This window comes from Suncus etruscus, chromosome 20 (genome assembly GCF_024139225.1).
Source record: "Suncus etruscus isolate mSunEtr1 chromosome 20, mSunEtr1.pri.cur, whole genome shotgun sequence".
NCBI lineage: Eukaryota > Metazoa > Chordata > Mammalia > Eulipotyphla > Soricidae > Suncus > Suncus etruscus.
The window spans coordinates 7066392-7088249 of record NC_064867.1 but is presented as its reverse complement, the minus strand read 5'-3'; the positions used below and the strand labels follow the sequence as shown (position 1 = coordinate 7088249).

Sequence of the window (21858 nt, the reverse complement as noted above, 5' to 3'; positions counted from 1 at the left end):
GCAAGTGCTAGCCAAGGAAGGACCAAGGTTCGATCCCTTGGCGTCCCATATGGTCCTCCCAAGCCAGGGGCAATTTCTGAGCACTTAGCCAGGAGTAACCCCTGAGCAGCAAATGGGTGTGGTCTGAAAAACCAAAAAAAAAAGGAAGGAAAGAAAGAAAGAAAGAAAGAAAGAAAGAAAGAAAGAAAGAAAGAAAGAAAGGAAGGAAGGAAGGAAGGAAGGAAGGAAGGAAGGAAGGAAGGAAGGAAGGAAGGAAGGAAGGAAGGAAGGAAGGAAGGAAGGAAGGAAGGAAGGAAGGAAGGAAGGAAGAAAGAAAGAAAGAAAGAAAGAAAGAAAGAAAGAAAGAAAGAAAGAAAGAAAGAAAGAAAGAAAGAAAGAAAGAAAGAAAAAGAGAAAGAAAGAAAGAAAGAAAGAAGAAAGAAAGAAAGAAGAAAGAAGAAAGAAAGAAAGAAAGAAAGAAAGAAAGAAAGAAAGAAAGAAAGAAAGAAAGAAAGAAAGAAAGAAAGAAAGAAAGAAAGAAAGAAAGAAAGAAAGAAAGAAAGAAAGAAAGAAAGAAAGAAAGAAAGAAAGAAAAAGAAAGAAAGAAACTCTTGTAGTGAAGGAAAGCAGTCAACCAGGAGCAAGAGTAAGTGTTGAAAGTTGGTAAGGTGTTACGTATATAACCCTACAGCCACAGTACTGAATATTACAGTGGAAAACATATATAATGCACCTCTTGTAGAAGCAGACTGGTGGGAGGAAAAAGGGGGGTGGGTGTTAGTGGAGAGAACAGACACTGTTAAAGGAATTAGTGTCTAAACATTGTATACTTGAAACCCAACCATGAGTAACTTCGCAATTTCAAGGTGACTATGTAAAAAATTAAAAAAGTAAAATAATAGTGGAGACTGCTCCCCAAATACCCACACCCACATCCCGACCTCCCCTTTACTTTCCAGCTACTACTTAACAGTAATTGCCTTTGCTTTGGAAAGACCCACTATTTTTATTATTTGCACGTTGTAAGGTAAGTTTTTTCTATTCTTCAGGGTCCAAATATGATAGTTCAATTAACCATCAAGTCCCATGAAAAGCCCAAAACTCACCCAAAGGTTTCTTAAAACTTCAGACACTTGGCTTCTCAGATCACCTCTGATTTTCATTCCTGTCCTTTCTGATTCTCCAAAAGTGGAGTTTTCTCTAGTTCATCCTAATGTTCAACTCAAGTAAAACTCAAGTTGGAGTACCTTTTCATATTATTATTATTATTATTATTATTATTATTATTATTATTACCAAAATCTGGTTCATTGAAGTCAGTGTTTCTCAAAGTGAAGTGGGTGATAGCTTCCCTCAGGAAGTGCTGGAAAGATGCAAGGTGAGGGCACAGTAATGGTCTTGGGTACAATTGGATTGAGTGTTGTTGTTGTTTTGTTTTTTTTTTTTCCACTTAAGAAAGGTAGATTTTGGGCCCGGAGAGATAGTACAGCGGCGTTTTCCTTGCAAGCAGCCGATCCAGGACCAAAGGTGGTTGGTTTGAATCTCGGTGTCCCATATGGTCCCCTGTGCCTGCCAGGAGCTATTTCTGAGCAGACGCTGAGTGTGGCCCAAAAACCAAAAAAAAAAAAAAAAAAAGAAAGAAAGAAAGAAAGGTAGATTTCCAGGAAGATATTGAGTAACATTTTCTGAAAATGGAGGCAGAAAGTCAATTAAGTCTGAGAACCTTTCCATAAGTTTCCTATGAACTAGCCTTTTATACATTTTTTTCCCAAGTGGTGAAAATTTCACTATATTGAACAACTTAAAACTAAATGTTAGACTTCTCTATTCTCAACAGTCCTGGCTACTCTACTTTTTCATTGATGATCTGTTTTCATTACTTTTCTTTCTTGTTTGCTTTCTTTTTTTGGGGGGGAGGGCACACCCAGCATTGCTCAGGGTTTACTCCTGGCTGTCTGCTCAGAAATAGCTCCTGGCAGGCACGGGGGACCCTATGGGACACCGGGATTCGAACCAACCACCTTTGGTCTTGGATCAGCTGCTTGCAAGGCAAATGCCACTGTGCTATCTCTCCGGGCCCCATTACTTTTCTTTTCTCTCTTTGTTTTTGTTTTGAGATCACTCCCAGTGGTGCTCAGGGTTTACTCCCGACTCAGGGATCATTCCTGGCAGTGGCTGGGGACCCTATGCCATACTAGTGATTGAACCAGGGTCTGCTACATGCAAAATAACTCCTCCCCTAGCTTCCTATCAGAATATAAGAACCCAGTGCTCATGAATTTTCCATGGTACGGATATTTAAAAACACAAAAGGAGTTAACATAGAACCCTACCAAGAGTCCCATTATTAAAAAAAAATATTTTGTTTTGGTTAAGATATATTAGAGTTCGTGCATTCTAAAAAATAATTGTCTATGCCCAAATCCCCAGGTCTTTATTGACTAGTTATGGACTAGTCCAAGTCACTCAATAGTAAAAACGTTGATTTCTTCTTTTGTCTGTAATCTGACCAATGGCCTATTTCATTACTTAGGATTTCTTGGTAAAAATCACTAAAGATTTTTAAAATGTAGTTATCTATTACCTAATTTGTACCTTAAGCCCAGATATCTCCTGATCACATAGAATCAGAAGACTAAAAGATTATCCTAATTTTCTTAGTAGTGAATCTAAGAAATGGCTATAGTGATTGACATAAACTGGAATATAACAATGGGACTCATACAATAAGAACTATTTTACTGTGCTTCCCTGAAAATAGGACACCCCCCCAAAATAAGACCTACTTACAGGTTTTCTTCTTGGTAAACTATGAAGCATCCCCTGAATATAAGACCCCCCCCCAGGCTCTGTCTCGAAATGGAAATTAATTTATTGTAAACTGATTGCTAAGGCTGCCCTGACTGGCATCTGTAGGATTCACAGTTTGTCTGATTTGTGTTGACAACTACTATACTACTGTACTGTATACTGGTAATAAATTTTCTTTACTTTCATTTAACAATAAATGTGTACTGCATTCTTTTTGATGGAAAAATAAGACATCCCCTAAAAATAAGACCTAGCCCATCTTTGGGAGCAAAAATTAATATAAGACACTGTCTTATTTTCGGAGAGACAGGGCAATTACTTTTTTTTTAGCTTTTTGTTTTGTTTTGTTTTGTTTTTTTGGGTCACACCCAGCAGCGCTCAGGGGTTACTCTTGGCTCTATGCTCAGAAATCGCTCCTGGCAGGCTTGAGGGACCATATGGGATGCCGGGATTCGAACCATCATCCTTCTGCATGCAAGGCAAAAAAAGCCTTACCTCCATGCTATCTCTCTGGCCCCAGGATAATTACTTTCTATCGATTCATACAATCACTAGCCTTAATATTTCTATTTCTCTTCTTTTTTTTTTTTGTTGTAGTTTTTGGGTCACACTGCGCAGTGCTCAGGGGTTACTCCTGGCTCCATGCTCAGAAATTGCTCCTGGCAGGCACGGGGGACCATATGGGATGCCGGGATTTTAACCGATGACCTTCTGCATGAAAGGCAAAAGCCTTACTTCCATGCTATCTCTCTGGCCCCAATATTTCTCTTCTAAGCTTGATAACAATTCTGCAGTGAGATAGTTGATGAGAAAATAAAACTTTTGTTGTCTATGTAAATTTAAAAAATTTCTTAAGGTATATGGTATGGTATAGTATATAGGTTATGGTAAAATTGGTTTATAGATAGATGGGCCCAAAGTCTCTATTTTAACTGTCATTCAATGTTGCTGCTTAGAAAACTTACAAGTCTTTCTTCTTTTCTTTCCTTCCTTCTCTTTTTCTCTTCTTTCTTTCTTTTTCTTTCTCTCTTATTCTTTCTTTCCTTCTTTTCTTCTTTCTTTCCTTTTTTCTTTCTCTTTCTCTCTTTCTTTTTCTTTCTTTCTTCCTTCCTTTCTTCCTTCCTTCCTTCCTTCCTTTCTTTTTTCTTTTCTTTTTGGGTCCCACCCAGTGGTGCTCAGGGGTTACTCCTGGCTGTCTGCTCAGAAATAGCTCCTAGCAGGCATGGGGGACCATAAGGAATACCGGGATTCGAACCAACCACCTTTGGTCCTGGATCGGCTGCTTGCAAGGCAAACGACGCTGTGCTATCTCTCCGGGCCTTCCTTCTTTCTTTCCTACCTTCCTTCCTTCTTCCTTCCTTCCTTCCTTCCTTCCTTCCTTCCTTCCTTCCTTCCTTCCTTCCTTCCTTCCTTCCTTCCTTTTCCTTCCTTCCTTCCTTCCTTTTCCTTCCTTCCTTCCTCCTTCCTTCTTTCCTTTTCCTTCCTTCCTTCCTTCCTTTTCCTTCCTTCCTTCCTTTTCCTTTCTTCCTTCCTTCCTTCCTTTTCATTCCTTCCTTCTTCCCTTCCTCCCTCCCTCCCTCCTCCCTCCCTCCCTCCTTCTTCCTTCCTTCCTTCCTTCTTTCTTTCTTTTTTCTTTCTCTTTCTTTCTTTCTTTCTTTCTTTCTTTCTTTCTTTCTTTCTTTCTTTCTTTCTTTCTTTCTTTCTTTCTTCTTTCTTCCTTTCTTTCTTCTTTCTTTTTCTTTCTTTCTTTCTTTCTTTCTTCTTTCTTCCTTTCCTTCCTTCCTTCCTTTTTCTCTTTCTTCCTTTTTCTCTTTCTTTCTTTCTTTCTTTCTTTCTTTCTTTCTTTCTTTCTTTCTTTCTTTCTTTCTTTCTTTCTTTCTTTCTTTCTTTCTTTCTTTCTTTCTTTCTTTCTTTCTTTCTTTCTTTCTTTCTCTCTTTCTTCTTTCTTTCTTTCCTTCCTTCCTTCCTTTTTCTCTTTCTTTCTTACTTCCTTCCTTCCTTTTTCTCTTTCTTTCTTTCTTTCTTTCTTTCTTTCTTTCTTTCTTTCTTTCTTTCTTTCTTTCTTTCTTTCTTTCTTTCTTTCTTTCTTTCTTTCTTTCTTTCTTTCTTTCCTTCCTTTTCTTTCTTAGATTTTTTTCCCATTAAATTGATATTGGATTTCAAGAAGGAAGAACCTGATGTTGATCCTGTGTCTCTCTGTGAGAGAAAATAGCCTTTCAATCATCTTATTACCATACAACTTGGGTTCTGTATTTTGATGATACATACCTAAGTCTGTCTCTCTTTTGGGGGGGCACACCCTGGAGGTGCTCAAAGGTTACTCCTGGCTCTGCCCTCAAAAACTGCCCCTGGCAGGCTCAGTGGACCATATGGGATGGCGGGAACCAAACCTGGGTCCATCCCAGGTTGCCTGTGGCAAGGCAAACACCCTGCTGCTGTTTTATTGCTCCGGCCCCATGTCTCTTTCTCTTATGTAGAATTTCACACTCAATTTTCTCTGGAAAATAAGTTTCTACTGGGAAGGGGCAGGATCTGACATCTGCATCACCACTGCCTTCCATGGTCTCTGTTCAAATTCCTGGCACATGATGAGCATTCGACAAATATCTGATGAATGAATAAGTGACATACTTGCTCATTATTATAGTAATGGTAGACTGGAATTGTGGACAGCCCATTTCACACAGTCCATGTGAGTTGACACTTGCTCTTGACTTGTCTTCTCTACTGTTTTCTTTGTGACTCAGTCCAGTCTTTCCACTAGTGACTCTCTCCTTCCACTGTGTCTTAGAAAGGTTGGTGTGCTAATGGGAATATTATTCTGAATTCAGTCTTTCAAACTGGTCTGAATGTCCTGAGGTCAGACACCAAGTCTTTTCTGTGTTTTATCTCTGTTGCCTTGAGAGGCATCTGATTCATTGTAGTTTCTCAACTTGTGTTTAATGACTTAATTATACGCAACAATCTGTTCAGTTAAACCATGAAGGGACTCCAAAGAGATGACTTGTCAAGGTAATATTCTCAGTAAAATAAAGAGCTTGTGTGGATCTCTTAGCAGCCTCATTCGAAAGGCAACAACCACTTCCTTTTATGTCTTCATATCTCTGGTGCCTGGTGCACAGTAGGCATTTGATTAAGCTTTGATGACTAGAAATAAGAATTAATGAGCCTGAAGCAACATCTACCAGCCAGTGTAGAATTTCACACTCAATTGAAGTGAAACAGCTTCACAAATCATCCATCACCAGCAAGAGGCCACATAACCGAAAACCTCTCTGCACAATGTAGCATTTACATGCAGGCTGCCTTTGGGGCAAGGGAGGTTGTGGGATGGGTTCCGAGTAAACATGGGCTGCACTGAAGGGCCATTGTGGGGATTGGTAGTTCTTTCAGGTTTGTTTAGGGGTCTGAATTGATTTGCTGCTGGGGCCAAGAACCTCACCACTCTCCACTTACCTTCCACCCACAACCCCCATTTCTTATTTGCAACTAAACTAAGAAAACCGTCCTGGGTGTGGCAGTTAGCATCGGATTGCCAATGGGATTCTAATTTAGTTTACTCAGAATATTTGCATCTAATCTAATAAAAAGTAGAAATGAGTCCTCAAAAAGCGAAAGGAAGCCTCAGTCCAGAGGAAGCCAGGCTTGAGACTCTGCAGGAATGGACTTGGGGTGAGCCAAGAGACCTCAAGGCTCCCACAGAATAACTTTTTGGTGTTACACACAGGCTGCTTCATGCTGACTTCTCAGGGACCTTAGAAGGGGCCCAGCTCCTGTGTCCCATATGTCTAGCTGCTATACCTTAAGGCACTATTTGGAAAAACTGTATGTGTAAGGCAGGGAAGAGGGATAAAGAGGGAGTGTGTTTAGGTCTGGCCCTTGCAACTTACTGTCCATCAAACTATGAAAACATAGAATTTCATCTCTGGGCCTGAGTTTCTTTATATATAAAATCAAGATGATATTGGTAGGTCTCTGTTGGAGTATGGGGCATGAGAACACCGTATACCTGAAACCTGTTGTTAAAAGTATTTTCTATCACAGTGCCTCAAATAAAAATAAGAAAAGAAAATTAAGGGGGTGGAGAGATAGCACAGGGGAAGGGCATTTGCCTTGCAAAACCAACGTTGGTTCGAATCCCGGCATCTCATATGGTCCCCCGTGCCTGCCAAGATTGATTTCTGAGCACAGAGCCAGGAGTAACCCCTGAGTGCCGCTGGTTGTGGCCCAAAAACCAAAAATAAAAGGATAAAGAAAAAAAAGAAGAAAATTTAAATAGTGATAATAGTGCTACCAAACAAAGTCCTGCTTGTTATGAGTTACTTTGTAGAGGCTGGAGTGATAGCATAGTGGTAGGATATTTGTCTTGCACATTGCTGACCTGGAACCGACCTGGGTTCAAACCCCGTCATCCCATATAATCCCCCGAGCCTGCCAGGAGTGATTTCTGAGTGCAGAATGAAGAGTAACCCCTGAGTGCCGCTGGGTATGGACTCAAAACAAAACAAAAAATTACTTTGTATGTCAGAAAATCTTTCTACAGGTAAAAAATCTTTCTACATGCATGCTACCTCAGTACAGTGCATCCCTCTATGCAGTAGGGCTGTGTACAATCTTGGACCCACCCCTCTAGCTCAGTATAAGACACAGAAATAATAGGTGTCCAACAACAGGGAGATGGCCTGAGTAAGCTGCAGAAAGAATAAGGAATCTGGGCTTCTAGCATTTCTAATGTTAAGATCCCTGCTTTTGAGAGGCTAGAAAATTGTACAGCAGGCAAGGGGTAATAAAAAAACAGACAAACAAACAAAAATATCATTTCTGTTGTTTGTTTGTTTTGGGGCACATCCGGTGACGCTCAGGCGTTACTCCTGGTTATGCACTCAGAAATCGCTCCTGGCTTGGGGGACCATCTAGGACACCAGGGGATTGAACGGTGGTCCGTCCTAGGTTAGCTGCATGCCAGGCAAAGGCCCTACTGCTGTGCCACAGCTCTGGCCCCATTGCTGCTTTTTAAATCACAAACTGATCATGGCTAGGTATTTTTGTTTTGGGAAAGCAAGGCAAACTGATCATCTCTGTTGAATTTTCTGTGGATCTCTCAGCCATTAGGCTATGCACCAAATCATTTCCAGAGCAATGGTCATCCCAGGATACTAGAAGTAGAATGGCTTTGGAAATACAAAAACTTTCCACTGATAACACTCCATAGTCATGTCTACATACACCATACTATATAGCATATTACGTTGCTCAAAAAGCCCCTCAAATGCTAGGAAAATGAACTTTTCTTTTCACTGAAGTCTAGTAAAGGCACAGATTAAGAGACGATGCCCAGTGGAGTTCAGGGGTCACATCTGGTCATGCTGGGGACAAAGGGCAACATATTCTGTGTCAAGTATCAACCCATTGTCATCAAAGCTGCATGCAAGACAAGACAAGTGCCTTAACCTATGTATCTCTCCAGTTTCACAGATATAAATGCTCTTTTAATTTTTGTTTTGTTTTGTTGTTTTTTCTGGGGGGGTCACACCTAGCAGCACTCAGGGATTACTCCTGGCTCTCTGCTCAGAAATCGCTCCTGGCAGGCTCGGGGGGACATATGGGATGCCGGGATTTGAACCACAGTCCGTATGCATGCAAGGCAAATGCCCTGCCTCCGTGTTATCTCTCTGGCCCTGCTCTTAATTTTCTTGATAAATAGCATCAGAGAAAGGACCAACATCCAGGTCACCAGAAAATTGAGCTCTTTATTATTATTATTATTATTATTATTATTATTATTATTATTATTTTGGTTTTAGGGCCTCATTCAGTAGTGCTCAGGGCTTACTTATGGCTCTGCACTCAGACACAAGGGACATTATGGAATGCCAGGGATCGCACTCAGGTCAGCCAAGTGCAAAGCAAACACCTCACCGTCTGTAGTGTTGCTCCTGCCTACTCTCTACTCTCATACATTATGGTATGGGGTCACTCTGCATTTAAGAATTACTCATGTTGGTGCTTCGGAAACCATATGGGATTCAGGCGACTGAGACCAGTGCCCTACCCACTGTACTATCTTTTCAGTCCCTGACTCACTGCTCTTATTGTGTCTTCAGCCTAGTGTTGATCAATTATTTTACCCTCCATTCTCATTCTATTATTCCATGTGGGTCCAATGACCCTTTTTCTCTTGGATTATAGTTTTCAGAGTTTAAGTGACTTATATTGGTCAACAGCCAGACTTCCAAAATTTGCCTAAGCATGGAACCAAACTTGTGCTGTCGGAGAAAGTGTCTTGGACCTGGCATACATAGCCATTTGGAAAGGTAAAGAAATTTACTTAAGCAGGAAGACGACAGAGGTTTAGGTAGCCTGCCCAAGACCTGAACCAAGAGCACCAAGGGAGACTTGGTTCACAGTGTGTGTGTGTGTGTGTGTGTGTGTGTGTGTGTGTGTGTGTGTGTGTGTGTGTGTGTGAAGGAGAGAGAGAGAAAAAGAGAGAGAGAGCGAGAGAGAGAGAGCACAGTGTGAACAATGCTGCCTAGAGTTTGACCCCTGGAACAACCCACATATATGTTGTGGGCCCAATAGTGTGTGGGACCAATAGTGTGCAGTCCCTTTCCCAATGCCATACAGTGTGATTTCTGGCTCCCTGTACCAGTTTTGTGGGTGCAATACAATTAATGGATGCAGGTCCCTGGAGATCACTGTAAGAACAAGATGTGTAAGCCCCCCAGAGTAGGAAGTTCAACTTTAGCAAGTACCACAACTAAAATGTAAGCACAAGTCTGTGAGTCCAGCAACCACCACAATCAGAGGTCCAAGCACCCAATTAAATGTGCTTTTGCGACAAAGGGAATGAAAGAAGAAAATTATTTTAGTTAAAAAGAACTCAAGGTAAGAACAGAGAGGAGAGATAGTACAGTAGGTAGGGTGCAAGTTGTGCAAATGGCTGACCTGGATCTGATCCCCAGCTCCCCATCTACTCCTCTGAAAACTGCCAGGACTAATCCCTGAGCACAGAGCCAGAAGTAATTCCCTAAGCAGTGCTGAGTATAATATAACCCAAAAACAAACAAAAAGAGGAATTTTAAAGTTGTATCACAGGAGAGAAAAAAATCCAGATAGAAAGTTGTAGACCCAGGGCCCGGAGAGATAGCACAGCGGCGTTTGCCTTGCAAGCAGCCGATCCAGGACCAAAGGTGGTTGGTTCGAATCCCGGTGTCCCATAAGGTCCCCCGTGCCTGCCAGGAGCTATTTCTGAGCAGACAGCCAGGAGGAACCCCTGAGCAATGCCAGGTGTGTCCCAAAAACCAAAAACCAAAAAAAAAAAAAAAAGAGAAAGTTGTAGACCCATCACCAATCAGAGTTGTGTAGTTCAGATCTGAAATGTTTTGTGTTAATTTCTGTATTGAAACTACCTGTGTTTAAGTAATAATTGAACCATTGTCTTACAGTGGTTATGGTGATGGAGGACATGAACCCATTGGTAGTTGGGAGTCAGGGATGATTTTCCCTCTAAATAATGGCCTATGGAACAATGGAAAATAGAAATAAACTTGTACTTTGATCACAATCTATGTCTCATTTTTGTTTAGCCTATTAACTGATCTACTTTAAACATATTTATATTTCTATGGAATCTCTCAGTTACTCTCTGGTAATATATATCAAGCTATATGCAAATATTTTCTTTTCTAATTTTGTATATTCAAAGATAAAACCACTTCCTGCTGAATGAGGCAAACAACATTAATTAAGTTAAGTCATCTACAAATAATGATGATATGTACATTGATAGGAATATACACACGACAATTTCCCATGCAATTAACTAGCTTACTTAGACCCAGAGAAGTAATGAGGAAATGGGAAGAAAGAAAGTTAATGTTTTTTGTCTCTTCCGTATAGTGGGAAGTGGAGTGCAGAAGGAGAAACAAATGACACCTCCTACTTGGCAATATAAATTGGTTAGGTCTCAATCAGCGGACCTTCTTCCCTTTTTTTCTTCCATCCTTCCTTCCTCTCTTCCATCCTTCATTTTTTTCTTCCTCTCTTTCATCCTTCCTTTCTTCCATTCTTCCTTCTTTCCTTCCTTCCTTTCTTCTATCTTCCCTTCCTTCCTTCCTCCCTCCTTTCCCTTCTTCCCTCCTTTCCTTCCCCCCCTCCTTTCCCTCCCTCCCTCCCCCTTCCCTCCCCCTTCCCTCCCTCCCTCCCTCCCTCCCTCCCTCTCTCCCTCCCTCCCTCCCTCCCTCCCTCCCTCCCTCCCTCCCTCCCTCCCTCCCTTCCTTCCTTCCTTCCTTCCTTCCTTCCTTCCTTCCTTCCTTCCTTCCTTCCTTCCTTCCTTCCTTCCTTCCTTCCTGTGATGGTGTAACAATATATTGAAGAGAAGACTTGGGGAATTTTTGAGTTAGAGGATACTGAAAGTCAATGTCTTGAAATGATGTTGGGGAGGGTAATTTGAAAGTGCAGAAGATACTGTACAAACAGACACCAGAGAATGGGTGAATGCCTGACTGAACCATGCAGAAGGGTATCCTACTCTTGGGAGACTTGCATCTCGGATTGCTGGGCATGCCATCTGCTGTCTTAGCCCCTGTGCATTTTTTATGACATCGATTACCAAAAAAAAAAGTAGCCAAGCTTTCTTTAATTTGTTGAAAAGGGTAGGAATAGCTTTGGGAGAATAATTAGAAGCCCACTGTTTTTCATTACATTATATTTTAAGACAGCATATTTTCCTGTCTACTGACTTTTAAGAGGCCTTGCCAAATAGTCTGTGTAAGAGTAAATGAACAAATAAAAGGATTTCTCTGTAGTTCTTTGGACTTGGTTTTAAAGGAACTTTATCTTCATTCACATGAAAAAATAAACAAACTCTAAGTTCAGCTTCTTCAGGTCCCACAAAAATGCACAGTGTGTGCCTACAGAAGCAAAAGGGTAACAGGGATGGAAAGAATGACTCGGTGTTCCAAGAAAAAGATTCTTCTCTCTGTGAAGAGAGGATATTGTATGAATTGACTAGGTGGTGATATCAATCAAATAATTAGGGGTGGAGGAAGGAGAGGAAGAGGAGGATCTTTTAAAATGCTGCAGAAGAAAATCTACTACAAACGCAGTGTGTTATAAATGATCTTCAAATGCCAAAGAAGTTGTCTGACAAAGTGATATTCTCCTATCCAAACATCTTCTGTTCTTATTGAAAAATGACCTTTTCATTGGCATAATTCGGATATTTTTCTAATTTTTAATTGCATGGGGGTAAAATGAATTCATTTACAGAGTAAAATTTTTTTTTCTATTTAAAGCCAAACTACTATTACAGACTGTATTAAAGACAAGGGATCACTATAACTTTGCTGGATATTATTAAAAATGTGAAAGTATGATAAGAAAACAAAGCCAAGGAGTCTATCAAGAGTGCTGAATTTATTAATTGGAGATATATAGGAGCAAAAGAGAGGAGGGAAGGACATACAAGAGGGGTTTATGGGCAGTGGTAGCATTTGGTGATAGATGTGGTGCAGTGACCTTTTATCCTAGAACATAAATACTGATACTATGGAAAACTAGGATATCACAATAAAAAAGAAAAAGAGAGAAAAAAGTAAATAAAGTTAAAGTATAAAAGTCTATAGATACTCTCTTTCCGCCATCTTGGACTCCGTTGGAGGCCCGGACTAATTAGAAGACAGACATGTCTGGAAGGCTGTGGTCTAAAGCCATTTTTGCTGCCTATAAACGGGGTCTCCGAAACCAGAGGGAACACAGCTCTTCTTAAAATTGAAGGTGTTTATGCTCAGGATGAAACTGAATTCTATCTGGGCAAGCGATGTGCTTCTGTATACAAAGCAAAGAACAACACTGTGACTCCTGGTGGCAAACCTAACAAAACCAGAGTGATCTGGGGAAAGGTAACTCGTGCCCATGGAAACAGTGGCATGGTTTGAGCCAAAGTCCGAAGCAACCTTCCTGCTAAGGCAATCGGTCATAGAATCCGTGTGGTGCTGTACCCCTCAAGGATTTAAGCTTACTGAAAGTAAATAAATAAAATGTTGATAAAAGTCTATAGATACTAAATATAGAAGTTTATAGATATAGATCTAAGTCTATAGATACTAATGGTATGCATATCATTAATAGTAACATGCTATTATTAAAAACATAATTTTATTGAATATTTGTAAAATATGCTCTATATGATATCCAATTTTACATAGTATATATTGTTATTTACCATATCTATTACATATGATGTCTTACATTCATATTCATATCTATATCTATAGGACATGAATAGACAAGGTTTAAGGAGAAACCTTTTGCTATCTGTTACTTCCGGTGACAGTGAAATATACTACACGTCTTTCTGAGGATAAAGATAATTTTAAACTTGCATATTACCTAATAATATTATCTTAGTAAGAAGGCAGAGAGCAGATAACAGCATAGTGAGGAACTATTATACTAGTATCTGAGAAATAGGAAGGTTTAGGTAGACTCTGAGTGAGAACCTCTCTCCCAGGGAAATTACGCGCTGAGAGAAGACGAGAGTGGTTCTTTTGACAACCTTGTCAAGCTAATGGAGCAGGAAAATGACAAGCTTCCATCAGGAGGGATGTTCCTTTGCTCTGAGTTGGGATTTTCTGACTCCATATTATACCCAAAACAAGGCATGTTCTTGTGGATTGCAGCTCAAGTGTGAATAGTTTCAGTGACCAAATTTGGCTTAAGGTTAACCCATTTAACTTGGGCATGTATGTGCCTACTAGGAGTAAATAAAATCTCCAGAGGAAGAATTTATGAGTCACAGAGTCTGCGACGCTGCAGATACATCACTGGTCTATAATTAAAATCAAAGAGGCACGTGAGAGCTGGGGGTGGAGGGGAGGGAGGAAGGTGGGCTGGGAAGGACTTGGAAAGAGAGTCCTTGCTTACAGGCATGAAGCTGCAAGTTTAATCCCCAGCACTGCCTTAGATGATGAGTACAACCCCACTAGCAATGTGATTCATGATCCCTGGTGCCACAATAAATTGGTACATCTCTGGTATACCCCAAATAAGTGTGTGACCCCAAAGTAGCACCCCAGAAGTGTGTTATAATCAGGTGTGCAAGCATTATTACCAAATATGTATACAACCCCAATTATCACGAGAGAGAGAGAGAGAGAGAGAGAGAGAGAGAGAGAGTGTGTGTGTGTGTGTGTGTGTGTGTAAGGGGTTCCTTTGACTTAAAAAAAGAATAAAAATTATAAGGAAAAACAACAAATGAGGGGTCAGAGAGATAACACAGTGGTGGAGCATTTGCCTTTCACGCAGCTGATACAGGACAGACAATGTTTGAATCTCAACATCCCATATAGTCCCCCATTGCCAGGAGTGATTTCTGAGTGCAGAGACAGGAGGAACCCCTGAATGAGACTGCCGTGTTTGACCCAAAAACCAAAAAATAAGAAAAAACAACAAATAAGGCCTTGCTCTTAAAGCCTATGTTTTTCCTTAAACACAATGTATCTTGCTTGTTTATCTCTATGCCTTATTGCTTACTCATGTTCCCTCTTAAATATATATTCCCTTTCACCTAAATATCTTTCTGAATAAGTTTCATCAAATAAAAACTTCCTGCTTCACAAGAAAGAAAGAAAGAAAGAAAGAAAGAAAGAAAGAAAGAAAGAAAGAAAGAAAGAAAGAAAGAAAGAAAGAAAGAAAGAAAGAAAGAAAGAAAGAAAGAAAGAAAGAAAGAAAGAAAGAAAGAAAGAAAGAAAGAAAGAAAGAAAGAAAGAAAGAAAGAAGAAGGAAGGAAGGAGAAGGAAGGAAGGAAGAAGGAAGAGAAGGAAGAAGGAAGAAGAAGGAAGAAGGAAGAAGAAGAAAGAAAGAAAGAAAGAAAGAAAGAAAGAAAGAAAGAAAGAAAGAAAGAAAGAAAGAAAGAAAGAAAGAAAGAAAGAAAGAAAGAAAGAAAGAAAAAGAAAGAAAGAAAGAAAGGAAGGAAGGAAGGAAGGAAGAAAAAGATAAGAAAGAAAGAAAGATAGAAAGAAAGAGAAAGAAAGAAAGAAAGAAAGAAAGAAAGAAGAAAGAAAGAGGAAGGAAGGAAGGAAGGAAGGAAGGAAGGAAGGAAGGAAGGAAGGAAGGAAGGAAAAAAGAAAGAAAAGAAAAAGGGAGCAACAAATAATTAAAAAAAAGAGAACACTATAGTTGTAGCTATCAGATACATGTTTTTTGGTTTTTGGTTTTTGGTTTTTGAGTCGCACCTGGCAGCGCTCAGGGGAACATATGGATGCTGGGATTCGAACCACCAACCTTCTGCATGCAAGGCAAATGCTTTACCTCCATGCTATCTCTCTAGCCCTCTTTTCAATATCTCTTCAGACCCCACTTTTTTTTGCCATACCCAACATGCTAAGGGATTACTCCTGGCTCTGTGATCAGGAATTATTCCTGGTGGTACTCGAAGGACCATATGGGATGCTGGGAATTAAATCCACATTGGCTTCATGTAAGTATTGTACCCTACTTGCTATATTATCTCTCCAACCCTACACATATAGTGTTAAATGCATCTATTCATTCTATTAATAAATAAAGGACAAGCCATAATATGATAACTAGAAACCATAAAATTTAAAAATTATTGGCCAAAGTGATAGTACAGTATATAAGATATAGACCTGGGTTCAATCCCTGGTGTTGGTTTACAGTTACACCTTACAACTTGGTTTCATCCAAAACAAAGGCCATCTCTGGTTTCTTTGTATCTGTTTGTTTATAACTTGGTTTTACCCAAAACAGAGATTTTCCTACTTATCATATTGTTTTACATGTCTCAATCAAACCTGAAAGGGACAGGCTCAGGATAAGCCTTCTGTTTTTACTCCCACCCAGGAGTGGTCTCTGTTCTCAATAAAAACTGCAGTTCTAGAAAGCAGCTACCTCTCTCCTGAGGCAGAAAGCTATTCGACCACATGTATTTCACCTTCAGCCTTGTTTGGATTATTTCCTGCAGCAGCCATTGCTCCAAACCACTTTCTCCTGGGTACAGATGTGGCATTTGGGACCTCCACCTGACATCCCATATGTCCCTCAACTACGAACTGGAGTGATTCCACTGAGTATCATCTGGTATGGTTCAAAAATTAAAACAAAATAAAAAGGTAAAAATTGCAATCAAAATGAAAATTTTAATGGCTTTTTAATTTTTATTATTTAATTTAGTTAAAGAACCATGATCTACAACATTATTTATTTATTTATTTATTTATTTGGTTTTGGAGCCATACCCGGTGACACTCAGGGGCCACTCCTGGCCATGCACTCAGAAATTGCTCATGGCGAGGGAGACCACATGGGATGCCAGGGATCCAACCCAGGTCTGCCCGGGGTCAGCCACATGCAAGGCAAATGCCCTACCACTGTGCTATCATTCTGGCCCCAATTTACAACATTATTAGTGGTGAGCTCACCACCAATGTCAACTCTCATCACAGTGTATCTATATTCTATTATCCTCTACCCCTACCCTTAGAATCCACCTTGACAGGCACTTCTGTAAATAGGTACTTCTGTAAATAGAAGATTAAGGTGGGTTGTCATTTTCAAATGGGCTAGCTCCCTAGACACACTCACTCTTCTTAAATGAGGAGTAAACCGAGCCATGAATGATCTTGGGTACACGAAAACTTACTGAAGCTATGCCTACTGCCTCCATCACCCAGAATCATCATTTTCCTGATGGCCCTACCTCATTGCTGACCCTCTACAATTTTTTCTGGGAACACCAAACTGACCAAACTTCAAGTACACCGGTTTTGTGAAGTGAGTATGGTCACCCTCCTGTTTACCTTTTTCTTAGAGGCCTGGCAGCTGAGAACATGCCCCTAAAAGTCATAGTATCAGTAATAGTGCTTTGAATTTCTGGACAACTTTATTTCTTTGATGCTGTTATCCCTATAAGAATACACCAACTGAACAGAATGGTCTTGTTGTTAACAAGAGCTTACTAAACCTTCTGTCATTGTATTAATGACTTCATAAACGATATAATAATTTTCACAAATGTGCTTGCTATTATTATACTTTTTTCCTTCTTTCCTTTGTCTTTCCTTTAACTTTCTTCCATATCTTCCTTTTTATTTATCTATCTATTTATTTATTTATTTTTGGATTTTGGGTCACACCTGGCAGTGCTCAGAGGTTACTCCTGGCTCTACGCTCAGAAATCGCTCCTGGCAGGCTCGGGGGATCATATGGGATGCTGGGATTTGAACCATTGTCCTTCTGCATGCAAGGCAAATGCCTAGCTTCCATGCTATCTCTCCGGTCCCTTCCTTTTTATTTTTAAATTTTTTCTTTTTTAAAAATAACTTTGCGGACAGAGCATGAAAACCGGCAAAGCTTTGCAAAAGCCAGCTCCCTGTGTGTGACACCAGACGGGGAAAATCCGCGAAAGTACACCGGCCCAGTGGGGCCCAACTGTGAAAAACTGTGAGTGTGACCTGTCTATGTCTGTCTACTGTCCTCTTGCGTGAAACTCTTGCGAGTGGGGCAAAAAGAGGCTCCAGCGGAACACGGCCACTCCGCTTCGCTACGCGGCCGTGCACTCTTTCTAAGGAAAGAACTCCATTGCAACAAGAAGGAAAAATCACACTAAGAACGGCGCTATATCACAGAAGCAAACATTTCTCTCCGGACTGTCTTCTCTGTTGCATGCTCGGGCTTAAGATTTGACCCAGTGTGAGGCTTCATCCACGGAGGACTCCCCTCCCTTAGAGGCAAGTCTGCCCATCCAGAAAGGGAGGAGCCAGAGGAGTGTGCTGCCTGCATCATATAGACAATGAATACCACCACAACACGTAGAAAAACTCACAATACAAGTGTGACAATGGGGAAACAACGCAGGCCAGCATCAGACATAGAAAATGAAGATGACAAGTCTGAGGACCAGATAATGACCAACCAACTAATCAACCTCTCAGATAAGAACTTTAGACTAGCAATATGGAAGATGCTCAACGGACTCCAAGAAACCATGGATCGAGTTGAACAGAACACTAATAAGAACCAAGAAAATATGAAGACAGAAATCACAAAACTCCAAACTGAAATAACATGTCAACTAACAGGACTGAAAAAGTCAGTAAACAAAGTGAATGACAAAATGGATAAGCTCTGGGACAGGGTATCAGAAGCTGAGAATAGACTTGGTGCTGTGGAAGATGAGATACATAACAATTCCATACAGCAGGAGAGATTGGACAAAAAACTTAAAGCAAATGAGCAGACAATGGAAAAATTAGTCAAAGAATGGGAACAGATGAAAATAGAAGTCTATGATAAGATCAACAGAAACAACTTAAGAATCATTGGAGTCCCAGAGACCCAGGAAGAAAATTTCCAGGAAGAATCAACGGTCAAGAACATCATTAAAGAGAAACTTCCAGAGCTAAAGAATATATGTGATCAAATCCTGCATGCCCGAAGAGTACCAACCAAAAGAGACCCCAGAAAAACCACCCCAAGACACATCCTAGTCACAATGACAAATCCCACAGATAGAGACAGAATTCTGAAAACAGCAAGATCAAAAGGGGAAATCATGTTCAAGCAAGCTTCCCTGAGATTTACAGCAGACCTGTCACCAGAAACACTCAATGCCAGAAAGCAGTGGTGGGATATTGTGACAAGACTGAATGAAATGAATGCTTCACCCAGAATACTATACCCAGCAAAACTCACTTTCCGGTTTGACGGAAGAATACATGGCTTCACAGACAAAAAAAAACAGCTCAGAAACTTCACAGACACAAAACCAGTCTTAAGAGAAAAACTGAAAGACCTAATCTAAGACAAGACTACCCAAAAGACACACCAAATTTTGAAATAAAGATGGCGTTAAATCCCAGGACAATTCTTTCTCTCAACGTCAATGGACTAAATGCACCAGTTAAGAGACACAGAGTGGCTAAATGGATCAAAAAACTCAATCCAACCTTCTGCTGCCTACAAGAAATGCACCTGAATAGTCAGAACAAACATAGACTCAAAATAAAAGGCTGGAGAAAAATTATCCAAGCAAACAACACCCATAAAAAAGCTGGAGTGGCCATACTAATATCAGATAATGGAAACTTTATACTCAGGAAGGTTGTAAGGGACAAAGATGGACATTTTATATTAATCAAGGGGAACGTAGAGCAGGAAGAATTCACTCTCCTAAACATATATGCACCGAATGAGGGGCCAGCAAAATATTTAATACAACTGTTGACAAATCTGAAAAATAATATCAACAACAACACAATAATTGTGGGGGACCTTAACACGGCTTTGTCAACACTGGATAGGTCAACCAGACTGAAACCCAACAAGAATATACTAGACCTGAGGAGAGAAATGGAAGAAAGAGGCCTAGTGGATATATATAGGACACTCCATCCCCAGAAACCTGGATACACATTCTTCTCCAATGTACATGGGACATTCTCCAGGATAGACTACATGCTGGCACATAAAACATACCTCCATAAGATCAAGAGGATAGAAATTTTGCAGACTACCTTCGCTGACCACAAGGCTCTGAAATTATTTGTGAACTCCAAAGGGACTCAGAAGAAACACTTTAACACCTGGAAGTTAAACAGCCTCATGCTCAATAACCAGTGGGTCCGAGATGAAATCAAGGATGAAATCAAAAGGTTCCTGGAAACAAATGACAATAAAGACACAAACTATCAGAACTTATGGGACACAGCAAAAGCAGTACTGAGAGGAAAATTTATAGCTTTGCAAGCACACATCAGGAAGGAAGAAGGAGCTTACCTGAGTAGCTTAATGACACAGCTAATAGAACTAGAAAATGCTCAACAAAAGGACCCAAGAATAGGAAGACAGAAGGAAATAACAAAGCTGAGAGCAGAAATCAACGAAGTGGAAACTCAAAAAACAATCCGAAAGATCAACGAAAGCAGAAGTTGGTTCTTTGAAAAAATAAACAAGATTGATAGACCACTGGCAAACCTAACAAAGAAAGAGAGAGAGAGAGAAACTTGATAACTCGCATTAGGAATGAAAAAGGAGAGATCACTACTGATATGACAGAGATTCAAAGGGTAATCAGAAACTACTTTGAAAAACTCTACGCCACTAAAAATGAGAACCTGGAAGAAATGGATAAATTCTTGGACTCCTATAATCTTCCACGGTTGAAGGAAGAGGATGTAGCATATCTAAACACCCCCATCACCATTGATGAAATTAAAACAGTAATCAAATGTCTGCCGAAAAACAAAAGCCCAGGTCCAGATGGATTCACTAATGAATTCTATCAAACTTTCCAAGAGGAACTACTGCCAATCTTGGCAAGACTCTTTCATGAAATTGAACAAACAGAAACACTTCCAAATAGCTTTTATGAAGCCAACATCACCTTGATACCTAAACCAGACAGAGACGCTACCAAAAAAGAAAATTACAGACCAATATCACTGATGAATGCAGATGCAAAGATCCTCAACAAAATCCTGGCAAATAGGATTCAATGCCTCGTTAAAAAGATCATCCACTACGATCAAGTAGGTTTCATCCCAGGAATGCAAGGCTGGTTTAATATCCGTAAATCTATCAACATAATACACAACATCAATAACAAGAAAAATAAAAACCACATGATCATATCAATAGATGCAGAGAAAGCATTTGATAAGGTCCAACACCCATTCTTGATCAAAACTCTCAGCAAGATGGGAATGGAGGGAACCTTTCTCAATATAGTGAAGGCCATCTACCACAAGCCAGTGGCAAATATTATCCTCAATGGAGAAAAACTGAAAGCCTTCCCTCTAAATTCTGGCACAAGACAAGGCTGTCCTCTCTCACCACTCCTATTCAACATAGCACTGGAAGTACTTGCTATAGCGATTAGGCAAGAAAAGGATATCAAGGGAATCCAGATAGGAAAGGAAGAAGTCAAGCTCTCACTGTTTGCAGATGACATGATACTCTACTTAGAAAACCCTAAAGACTCTATCAAAAAGCTTCTAGAAACAATAGACTCATATAGCAAGGTGGCAGGCTACAAAATTAACACACAAAAATTAATGGCCTTTCTATACACCAATAGTAATAAGGATGAAATGGACATTAAGAAAACAACCCCATTCACAATAGTGCCACACAAACTCAAATATCTTGGAATCAACTTGACTAAATATGTGAAGGACCTATACAAAGAAAACTATAAAACTCTGCTCCAAGAAATAAGAGAGGACACACGGAAATCGAAACGCATACCCTGCTCATGGATTGGCAGGATTAACATCATCAAAATGGCAATACTCCCCAAGGCATTATACAGATTTAATGCCATCCCTCTAAAGATACCCATGACATTCTTCAAAGAAGTGGATCAGACACTTTTGAAATTCATTTGGAAGAATAAACACCCTCGAATAGCTAAAGCAATCATTGGGAAAAAGAATATGGGAGGAATTACTTTTCCCAACTTTAAACTGTACTACAAAGCAACAGTTATCAAAACAGCATGGTATTGGAATAAGGAATAGGCTGGAATACTCAGAAAATGTTCCCCAGACATACAACCACCTAATTTTTGATAAAGGAGCAGGAAATCCTAAATGGAGCAGGGAAAGCCTCTTCAACAAGTGGTGTTGGCATAATTGGATAGCCACTTGCAAAAAATTGAACTTAGACCCCCAGCTAACATCATGTACGAAGGTAAAATCCAAATGGATTAAAGACCTCGATATCAGCCCCAAAACCATAAAATATATAGAACAGCACATAGGCAAAACACTCCAGGACATTACAGGCATCTTCAAGGAGGAAACTGCACTCTCCAAGCAAGTGAAAGCAGAGATTAACAGATGGGAATATATTAAGCTGAGAAGCTTCTGCACCTCAAAGGAAATAGTGCCCAGGATACAAGAGCCACCCACTGAGTGGGAGAAACTATTCACCCAATACCCATCAGATAAGGGGCTAATCTCCAAAATATACAAGGCACTGACAGAACTTTACAAGAAAAAAACATCTAACCCCATCAAAAAATGGGGAGAAGAAATGAACAGA

The 21858-nt window shown here is 40.1% G+C and overlaps 1 pseudogene; it reads left to right on the top strand.

Annotated features, from left to right (window-relative positions):
- Positions 1–12475: 12475 nt before the first annotated feature.
- LOC125998165 (60S ribosomal protein L35a-like) lies at positions 12476–12806 on the top strand (annotated as a pseudogene).
- The last annotated feature ends 9052 nt before the right edge of the window (positions 12807–21858 follow it).